At 27.7% G+C, this 11,002-nt stretch overlaps 1 pseudogene; it reads right to left on the bottom strand.

The window, feature by feature from the left end:
- The window catches only part of LOC113371224, a 203,352-nt pseudogene extending 195,380 nt beyond the window's left edge, over positions 1-7,972 (bottom strand).
- Between the last annotated feature and the right edge of the window lie 3,030 nt (positions 7,973-11,002).

An 11,002-nucleotide genomic window follows, 5' to 3' on the forward strand; every position in this document is an offset into this window, starting at 1 on the left:
TCGGGAAGTCAGACTAGCGTCTTGTCAGTGTCACACGACAAACTAGAATACATGAATAGATGTACGTAGTCAAATTATAGTTTCGATACAAGGAACTTCACTAATGGAAAAATGATACAAGCACTACATTGCCAAATATTAATCAAACTAGTGGTGGATGGCATCGTGCCTTAAGGCAAATTGCTGGAACTTTCCGTACAGTAATTCAAGAAATGAAAAAAATCAATCATTGTTTTGAATAATTTCATATAGATTATTTATTATAAATACATACTGCAAATTTATGTCTTTTTCAAATTAGGCGACGAGCGTATTCTATAGACAACTTTGTGTTTGTGTATGAAATTTCTTCTGATAATTAAGAACTTTTTTCAAAATGTTGAAATTTTTGTTAGAAGTTTAAAATTTTTCGTATTTTTTTTTTTAAAAAAACGTTTTTTTTAATTTTTTGAGAATTTGAAAATTTTTGAAAATATTTGTTTTTTTTTGAAAATGTCAAAATATTCTGAAATTTTTGTAAGAAATCTTTTTTAATATAGATATTTTTTCAAATTTTTAAAAATATAGTTTTTTTAAAAAAATCATGAAAAATTTCGAAAATTAGAATTTTTTGCAACTTTGATTTTTTTGAAAAATTTGATTTTTTTTTAATTTTTTATATTATGAAATTTTCTGTAAAAGCATATTTTGCACACGGTCTACTACTCTTAAAAACTTAATTACCATTTTTGCTCTGTTTTGGCTTCTACAAAAACTAATCAGCACGTCTCCTTATCAATACGAATCGAATGTTGATTGGTGTTCCCGAAATCGTCGACGAAAATTTGTATCCGCACACACACACACTCATACACTCATACACACACACATCAATATTTTCTAAGGTATGCCAAAATGTTCAAAAACGTAAAGATATTTTAAGGGGGTTGATTTTACTAACAACTCTATTACCATGCGATATTTCATCAAAGTCCAAGAAGAGTAAACCTAAGGTTCTCCTCCAAGAAGATTTCTACTACATGAAGTTTGTATGCTTTTTGATAATGAAATATAGCAATTTTAGTGCCAAAAAAGTCTAGCAACAAATATCCATAGCACACTTAACAGTCCTCAAAACCTAAAAAATTTGAAAGACACATTGTGAAACGGCTTCTTGACAATAATCGCCAATCCACAAGAAAATACGACAGCGTAATTTTACATTTAAATATTATAAAAATTACGCAAGATTTTTATATGATGCCAATGGTTTTTTAACAATAAAAGAAATACGACATGGTAGTAAAAAACGTCATAAAATGATATTATTGTTAAAATATTAAATTAGGCGATAAAATTAACAGATTAATTTAATTAATCTAAGTTTCATTTAATTTTATATTAGTTAGTACATGGAAAAAAGTTCTGTAGCAACTACATTGTCATATGTATACGGCCAATAGTCAATAGCTCAGGTTGTAGGGTTATAATTTAACCCTTGTAGCTGTGAACTGTATTAAACACTGATTTGATTTGTATTTGTATGTTTTTGTTGCAGTTCTTATTACACTCACTGATTTGTCACTAAGTTATAATAAAAGAAGATATATTTATTTATTATTTATTAATCATGTTGTTTCACGGACTTCACTTTTAGAAGTGTCAACAATTAGTCCCATCAACTCTCGGCTACCAGGGGTGGCAACCATCCCGTGTAAAATTTCAATGCCATGAAGATTGTCGCCTTCATGGCCAATGTAATAAAATGAAAATACGTCCGAATATAGATGTAACTGAAGATGACAATAAACTTATCAAAGTAGATATACAAAATAAATCAAAGGAAGAAAAAGATGTTAAATTTGGCTGCTATCTGGAATCTTATATAATTTATATCATGGTTTTAAAGAAATAACACTCATTGAGAGGTATTTAAGAGAAAAAAGGAATCAATATTTTTTGAAAAATAATTAAATAAATCCACTTATGTATAAAATATTGTAAAATAGAATTAATATATTTATTTATGTAAAGTAAAAAAAAAATTAAAAAAAACATATGTAACTTGTAGCCGTAGCATTTTTTTTAAATAAAATACAGGTCAAAAATAAAATATTTAAATAAAACGATTAACGTTTTGATAAAAGCACAACTTGCAGATATTGTTATTTATTTTACCTTTCTCATATATCACTGTTGAATTGATCAAAAATGATGTTCTATTCATTCTAAAAGTATTATCTTTTATAAAACTACAAACCTTGACAATAAAAATATTAGAAAAATTTACTGTCCCATGAAATAATGATTGACAAAATGTTGGATAAAATCGATAAAAAATCATCAATTCGCATTCTACAAATATAGTTTAAAAATACATTTTTATTAATTTGGCAATATAATACTGAACAAATATTCTCATAGAAAAAACGGATACTTAACGGTTCCGTTTTTTATTTTAAACACAATTTTACGTCCAAGGCAATAAATCACTAGTTTTTTTTATTGATATTATGAAACAAATTAGATGTAATTAATTATGATATAATATACAGCATCATTTAGAAATCATTTACACGGCATAAATGTAATTGAATAGTAATATGTCTATTAATTCTTCTCTGAACAGATTTTTTTATAATCAATAAATATTATTTATAGTAAATTGTATCTACGCAATTGCGTATGAAAAATGTATTAATCAACAATAACTCATGTTCACTTAGCTTTAATAAAACCATAATTTTTACCTACTTGTTTTATCTTCTATATATATAAAAATAAGTCGGGTTTTCCTTCCTGACGAAATAACTCCAGAACGCACGAACCGATTTCGACAATTTTGCATTCATTGGAAAGGTCTTGGGCTCCGCAAGGTTTATAGCTAAGAAAATTAGTGGTGCATGGCATAGTGCCCTAATGCAAATTGCTGGAACTTCACGCACCGCAATTAAAAATTCGAGTAATAAAAATAATCAATAATTGCAAATAGATTATCTTCTATATATATAAAAATAAGTCGGGTTTTCCTTCCTGACGAAATAACTCCAGAACGCACGAACCGATTTCGACAATTTTGCATTTGTTGGAAAGGTCTCGGGCTCCGCAAGGTTTATAGCTAAGAAAATTAGTTGTGCATGGCATCTAGCCCTAATGCAAATTGCTGGAACTTCATGCACAGTAATTAAAAATTCGAGTAATAAAAATAATCAATAACTGTTTTAAATAATTTCAAATAGATTATCTTCTATATATATAAAAATAAGTCGGGTTTTCCTTCCTGACAAAATAACTCCAGAACGCACGAACCGATTTCGACAATTTTGCATTCATTGGAAAGGTCTTGGGCTCCGCAAGGTTTATAGCTAAGAAAATTAGAGGTGCATGGCATCGTGCCCTAATGCAAATTGCTGGAACTTCACGCACCGTAATAAAAAATTCGAGTATTAAAAATAATCAATAATTGTTTTAAATAATTGCAAATAGATTATCTTCTATATATATAATAATAAGCCGGGTTTTCTTTCCTGATCAAATTTTTCCTTTTCAAATATAAAACAAAAAAAAATTTCTTCATCTTTCTCACGAAACCATCTGGTGGCGAAACGGAGTTTGTCGGGTTTGCTAGTTTTTTTTTTTTTTTTTTTTTTTTTTTTTTTTTTTTTATTGGCCTCGCTTACTCGAGCATTTAGCCACCTACATTATTCTATACAGTCATATACAATCTTCAATTTTATACTATCTTCTTCTTCATATAATCCTATTCTTCTTCTATACTTCTTAACTAACTATCTTCATTCTTCTTTTACTATCTTCTCACTTCATCTTCTAACCACTATTTCTTCTTTCTTCTATACTTCTCATTACTTCTTACTTCAATTCATTTTTAAATTCTAATTATCTAATTTTTATATTTAACATACATATCTTATTAGTACAATTCATAATTCTATTATTATTCCAACTAGTTAATATTTTTTCAAATTCTGGCCGGAGATTCGAACTCGGAACCTCCAGCATGTGAATCGGGAACGCTACTCTTGAGCTAATCCCGCCACAGGGTTTGCTAGTTATTCTATAAAAACTTCAAAATTATACACATCTACACCGTGATAACCAAGCCAATGTAAACTAATAAAAATCTATATTTTCCTATGAATTTATTTCAAGAAGTCATTAAAATCGCCATATAACAAACATTTCTTCACAATTCTGGCAGTAAATCACGTCGTACGGGATAAATTAAATATAAACACACCAACACTGGAAACTTTTTATGTATCTTCGATGCAGTGTGCAGGAGATTATACTAAACACGAAAACCTCAAAACATTATGGAAACCATAACTTCTCAAATGTAATACGAAGAAGCGTGGAATTCATAAAATTGCTCAAATCATTTTTTTGATTTATTATATATATGACTGTGCGTTATGAAACTTATTAAAACTCTCCTTCGATAATTCAGGTTGTTGGGTTATAATTTAACCCTTGTAGCTGTGGACTGTATTAAACACTGATCTGTTTGTATATTATGTATTTGTTGCAGTTCTTATTACAATCACTGATTTGTCACTAAGTTATAATGAAAGAAGATATATTTATTAATTATTGATTACACATGTTTCGCGGACTTTAGTTTTAGAAGTAAACAATTAGACTACTTTTAGATTAGTTAGTTTACTTTTAGATAAAAACTCTCAATGCCATGAAAATTGCTGCTATGTGGCCAATATAATTAAAATACGTCCGAACAATATATGTAATTAATTGAAAAAATCAGTTGAATAACATTTCCTATGTTTAGAAATATTGAAAATGGTGTTTAGATATCGGTTTATTTATGTGTTTTAATAGCAATTAGGACAAATTGTTTTATTGATGTTATGCTGGCACTCTACTGCCAAGAATCTAGAAGGCAGCCCAACGGCTGTCCTTTGTATTAAAGGTTTAACTATGCTCATTGAACTGTATGCACAGTTTTGTATCGTCAGAATCAAAATTACCTCAAAATGTTGAGTTGAGTGAAAATGCTGATTTATGATTTTGATTGATGATTTATTATATACTAAATATCTCTCACAGCCTCAATATATACTAAATATCTTGAAACTTGAAAATGTTTTTTTTCTTTTCGGAAATTGCAATCTAATTAGTTAATGGTCAAAGTTCTATACTGTGTTCGAGTATACACAATAGAGAAAATTTTGCATCTGCTCCTGAGAATACTTGTTAATTACAGTTAACTAGTTAATGGTGATATTTGTTTCTCTAAAAGGAAGGCAACTCAATGGTTGTCCGATTCTAATTGTGATGGTAACATGAAAAAATATGTAGGATATAATAATAAGTAAAAATATCTATCACTACTGCTTGATGTTGTGATTACAATCCCGGATGCTTACTGCCCTTTTTTTAATACATGTTTTTTTTAATTTGCTTTAATAATTAATAACAAAACTTCTCGTGTATAAATCGTTAGTACCATCAAAATAGTCTAAACAATCTGATTTCTTTTTTTCATCAAAACTATGATGTAAACTGAAGAACCTTTCAATATATAAAGAGCGAGTTCACCATAATACTTCATAAATAATAATAACGTATTTAGTTAGATCAAATTAAGCCTAATTTAGAAATGTTAAATTAAACCAAATTTAGCTAATGAAGTCACAGAAAGTGACTGAGTGAAAGATTTTGTTGTAACAGAAATTCGCAAAAACGTAAAGCCTAAAGTGACAAATGTTTACATAATTGTAATCACATTAAAGATTGTTTTTGTCTAGGAATAGAAGTCAGAATTTGGCATTATATAAGCTGTTGTTATAATCGCTAATGATAGCCTATTAGATAATATAATCCAATTGAAATATAATCCAATTCCTATTTTATTTTTGGTATATTTTTATTGGAAAGGCAATCCAATGTGTCCTTCTAATCTAATTGTGGTGATAATTTTTCCTTCAGTAATGACCAAAAGGACAGTTTTCAATTGCAAACATGTTCATAATATCAAAGTTATTTAAAGTCAATACATTTTGGAAAATACAGTAGCAAGGTTTTTCAACTGCAACGATTTTAGAAAAATGCACTGATGAATATATCTAAAAAGTATTTAGTCATAAATATTCCTTAAATAGTCAAACTTCAATCACCAAAGAAGGTTTTATTGAGATTTAATTAGCTGATAAAGACAATCATTTTTGCTATGTTCAAATTACTCTTGGATGGCTTTAAACTAGAGTCATTTTCGAAAGATTTAAAGGAAATAAATTATCAATAATTATATTTAAAGAAGGACAGTGATGTTACTGACAAATATTTTGCATTTTTTCAAAGGTAGATGTTAATTTTTGCTTTTGGTTAATTTTTTTAAATTGTTACTGCAGAATAATGTTTACAAAAAACCAATTCTATAAAATGATGATTAATTTATTTTAATTTATAAATGAATTTTCATAACAACATTGAGTACACACTTATATTTCACTTGAGTCACTCGTAAATTTTTTAAAAAGAATGGTACTCAAAGCACTTTCAAGGTTGCATTGAATTTTGAGAATCCCTGCTGGGCACACATAGAAAATAGCCGAGCGCACAGATTGCACTTAACAGGAATAAAAAATACATAATGTTCTTTGTATGTGTTCACAAACACATATGTAAAAACACAGGTGCAACAGATTCAACAGGTAAAAACGAATATATCCACTTAGGAATACGCCTACAAGACTGAAGGGAAAATAATATGTAGTAATATTTCACTGCTTCTTTGTTAAAAAAAAGGTTTAAAATTTATGAATAGAATTATGTAACAAAATAATTGAAATATGCAAGACTAAAATTAATTATTATCAAAATTTAATTAAGATATAATTTAGTACATTAATAAAAGGTAAACCATTGAATTTTTCTTTTAAAATTCTATGGTATTTGTCAAATTAATTACTCAATGTCTTTCTATATATTAGATAGATTGTGATTTATAAGGAAAAAAAATTATACCTATACTTTTTTTAAATTTGTGAAAATGTGCGTTATGATTTACAAAATTTTGGTGTCACGTGGTTAAACTACCATAAATTACTCTCACCAAAAATTTAAGTTTCATTAAAGCGTTTAGAGAAAATATAAGACAAAAAATACTTTCTATAGGTATGAGATATAACACATATATATTTACATATGTTCATAGATTTAACAATAATTAAACTATTCATGCTATTCATTGACAAGTATATAATTAAGAAAATGGTTGGCTTTAAATAATAATACTTTTTTTTATTTGCATAGATTTATTGCCGATCAAAATAATATAATTTTAATACAATATGCTGTAATATGGTGTACATGCATTTAAAGAAATTATCTCCTATGAGATATCATTTTTTATTTTTTGACATTTCATTTAAGATCGTATCGCCATTTTTTTCAATCTTCGAGTAGGAGATTTCACGCTTAATTCTTTTAAATATTTGTTTGGCTGACCTGATAATTTTTCGTGGTATTTTTTGCTAAATAATAATACTATATATTTTTTTAAGTCACGATCATTGTCTATGCTAGTAATTTAATTAAATTATTAACTATTATTTTCGCTTTTGTATAAATCAGCAATATTCATTATCTCTCAGATTAATCTTCGAGTTACTTAAAACTATCGCGCGCTAAATTAAATTATAAATATAAATTTTTGATTGTTAAGATCAGTTATTTTTATATTTAAAAGAATATTCAAAGTATTATTATTCTATAACATTGTTGCATACAGTTCAAAAGATTTAAATTTCATATAAAGACATGCAAGACAAGTAGTACACCTCATTTAGAAAGTAAACAATAAGAACATTGTGAAACTTACCTTTCTCAGAAACTGTTCATATAGCGAAAAATCGTCAAAGTACCATTCCAAATTAACACTAATTCATAATAATGTGTTCTTTGTATATAAAATCAAAATAAACAACTTGGAAAAATAATATGTAAACGTTATATTGTTATTGTTCAATATTGCACACGATTCACTCGCAAACTAATTCGTTCTTTCAGGATATTAAGAAACACACTTTAAATACTAAAACACGTATTTGTGTATAACAAAGTTATTTTACAACGTTAAAAATAATTATTTTTATAATTCCTCGAGTGTTTATATTACAGTTTTCAAACCACTTTTTCAAAACGACAACTACAACTTAGTCCTTTCACAACAACTGAATTTTATTACACACTAAACACATTAAAATGATAGTTTCAAATGCGTTTTGTTTTATTTTATTAAACTTTGCCACGAATATTATTTTCTTTTAAAGAAAAATTGTTAACACCTCCTTGCGCAATAGAAACCATTCGCGAACTGAAATCTTCAACGTTACACCTGGCGGTGTGCAAATTAACTAGAACCATGACGCCATTTTATTATTTTGACAGTTTCGAGTCGCAAACCGTAATTTTAGTACGTAGATAGACTACGAGATGTAGCGACATGTCCATTTAGTGGCGTTCTAAACCATTTCTCAAATGTTCGATTTCGTAAGCTTCCAATTGTTCTAAAACTTTCACGAGATGAATACCTAATTCCTAATTACTCTAACTATGGGTCACAACCCCAAATGGGGTCGCGGGGAAAGGTTTTGGGTTAGCAAGTAATTTTAATGTCAAATATTTATATCGTTTTATAACGTCACGTCTTGATTTTTGTGTGTTCTCAACAAATTCTTAAGCTATATAGTTTAATATGTATATGTATATGTATAATAAATAAATAAATAAATAAGCCTTTTATTTTTTGTCTTTTTACAAATGTTTACATGGATATTTTACTTATTATTTACTTTTATATATATAAATATACATATGTATATGTATATTGTTACCAAATATATAAATTATTTAAAAATATTAATTTATTGTTTTATATCTGTGGGGTCATCAAGACACTCGCAGTCATAAATGGGGTCGCCAAGAAGTTTGCAATCGTAAATGGGGTTTCGAAGGACAAAAGTTTAAAAAGCCCTGTTCTAACTAATTGCAACCTAGACGTAATTTCTGCTTAATCATAATAAAACTTTTGACAAAATATATTTAAAACTAAATATATATATATTTACGTAAGTGGTGTTTATCCTTTATGCAAGTTGCATAAAATTCCAAAATGTTGGAAAGATAATTGACTTAATTATAATAAGAATTGAGATTTAGCCATTTTTGAAAATGTGACGATACAATTTTTAACTATTTATTTTGAAAAGTAAGATTTCGGTTTTTATGAAAATCTAATTATCACATAATATAAAATTCAAAGCGCGCGTCATAAACATAAAATATTTTATATAATCGAATCACTTTTTGCATGCCTATAATATTTTTGCATGTTTGTTAAGACCACTATCTATCGTATATTCTAAATATTTCTATGCAATAATGATTAAAATAATTAAAATCGTTAAACTTTTTCAACAATTAATTACGAGCCCAGTCGATGGGCAAATAGCCCAATCAGCACGATTCCCAAAGGATATCTTTTGAAAATTTTTTGGTTTATCAAAATGGATTCAGGATTTTTGCCGAAATAGTTGACAAAAACATTTTGCACATATCTGCTAATTATAATGTAATAATTATTACTTAAGTTCAGTCATTTAAGCTTAAATCAGGTAAGAATCTGGGAATTCGAGATACCCAGCTGTGAGTCTGTAAATACTTGTATATTGACATTTAAAAGTTATCTCAAAATCTACTTATGGTACGTACAACCTACTATATGTAGATTTTGAGACAACTTTTAAATGTCAATTAACAAGTATTTACAGACTTACAGCTGGGTATTTGGAATCTCGAATTCCGAGGTGAACTTACTTTAAAATTAAGTGTTCTGCGCAAAGCAAAAATTTGAATATAAAATTGTTGTTCATTTGGTCAAATTCAGAACTTAAGAATTTAAAATATATACCTACTTAATTGTATTATTATCCAATTATAACTACATTAAAATTAAATTTGGGTTTACATGTCAACCTTATCCTAAATGCAATTGCGAAAACATATTTTTAAGTTTGCCTTTAACAAATCATTGTGTAAATTTAGTCGTCGATTTTTATTGAAAAAAAATTCGACAAGGTTTTAGAATTGAATATGTTTAATATTTTTAATGTATTCAAATTATTTTTAATTGTCATGAAAACTGAACATTTTGGCATATCTTACAATTAGAAAAAATATATGTATGTGTGTGTGGTATGTGCGTGTGTGTGTGTGTGCGGATACAAATTTTCGTCGACGATTTTGCGAACACGGATAAACCGATTCAAATAATTCAAAAAACACTCAATTCCTACAGATAAATAGATGTGCTGGTTAGTTTTTGGCAAAGGCAGGTCTAGCCGTTTTTGAGATGCTGCCAAAAATGGTATTTCAGTTTTTGAGATAACGGAACGTCCATTTTAAGTAATTCAAAAAACATTTTTGTACTTTTATTGACGAAATGAACAACTGGTAAGATTTTTGAAAAGGCAAGTCAAGCCTTTTCGGAAATACAATAGAAAAAAGTAAAAATAAAACCATTTGGCGATCAAAAATGGAACATTAGACGAATGTACATTGTATTATCAGATATTTTATGAAGATTATAAGAATAAGTACAAATTTTGTGTACATTTATATGGATTCCGTACCAATGTTTATAAGTTAGACGTCTACGCATTCTATAACTATATATACTCATATAGGAATTATAATTACTGAAAAGTGAATATTTAGAACTAGAGAGTTGGTGCACTTTTCTTAAAGATAATATTGATTCATGTGAGATCAAATCGTTTATAAGTATTTATGAAAGAAAGCGCACTTATTCGCTTTATTGCACAATTTTCAATTTAGATTCAAGACAATTCTATATCGAATTCTATGAGGTTGCTTCTTTACTTTAACTCTACAAGTTCTTCGGAAGATGTCACGTCGATAAGTTTTCTACATAGCATTAACTCAAAATTGAACTGACGTGGTTTGTTTTCTACAATTTGCC

The sequence above is a fragment of the Ctenocephalides felis genome, unplaced genomic scaffold (genome assembly GCF_003426905.1).
Source record: "Ctenocephalides felis isolate EL2017-DRISC unplaced genomic scaffold, ASM342690v1 CF-g0.4_SCAFFOLD_01492, whole genome shotgun sequence".
NCBI lineage: Eukaryota > Metazoa > Arthropoda > Insecta > Siphonaptera > Pulicidae > Ctenocephalides > Ctenocephalides felis.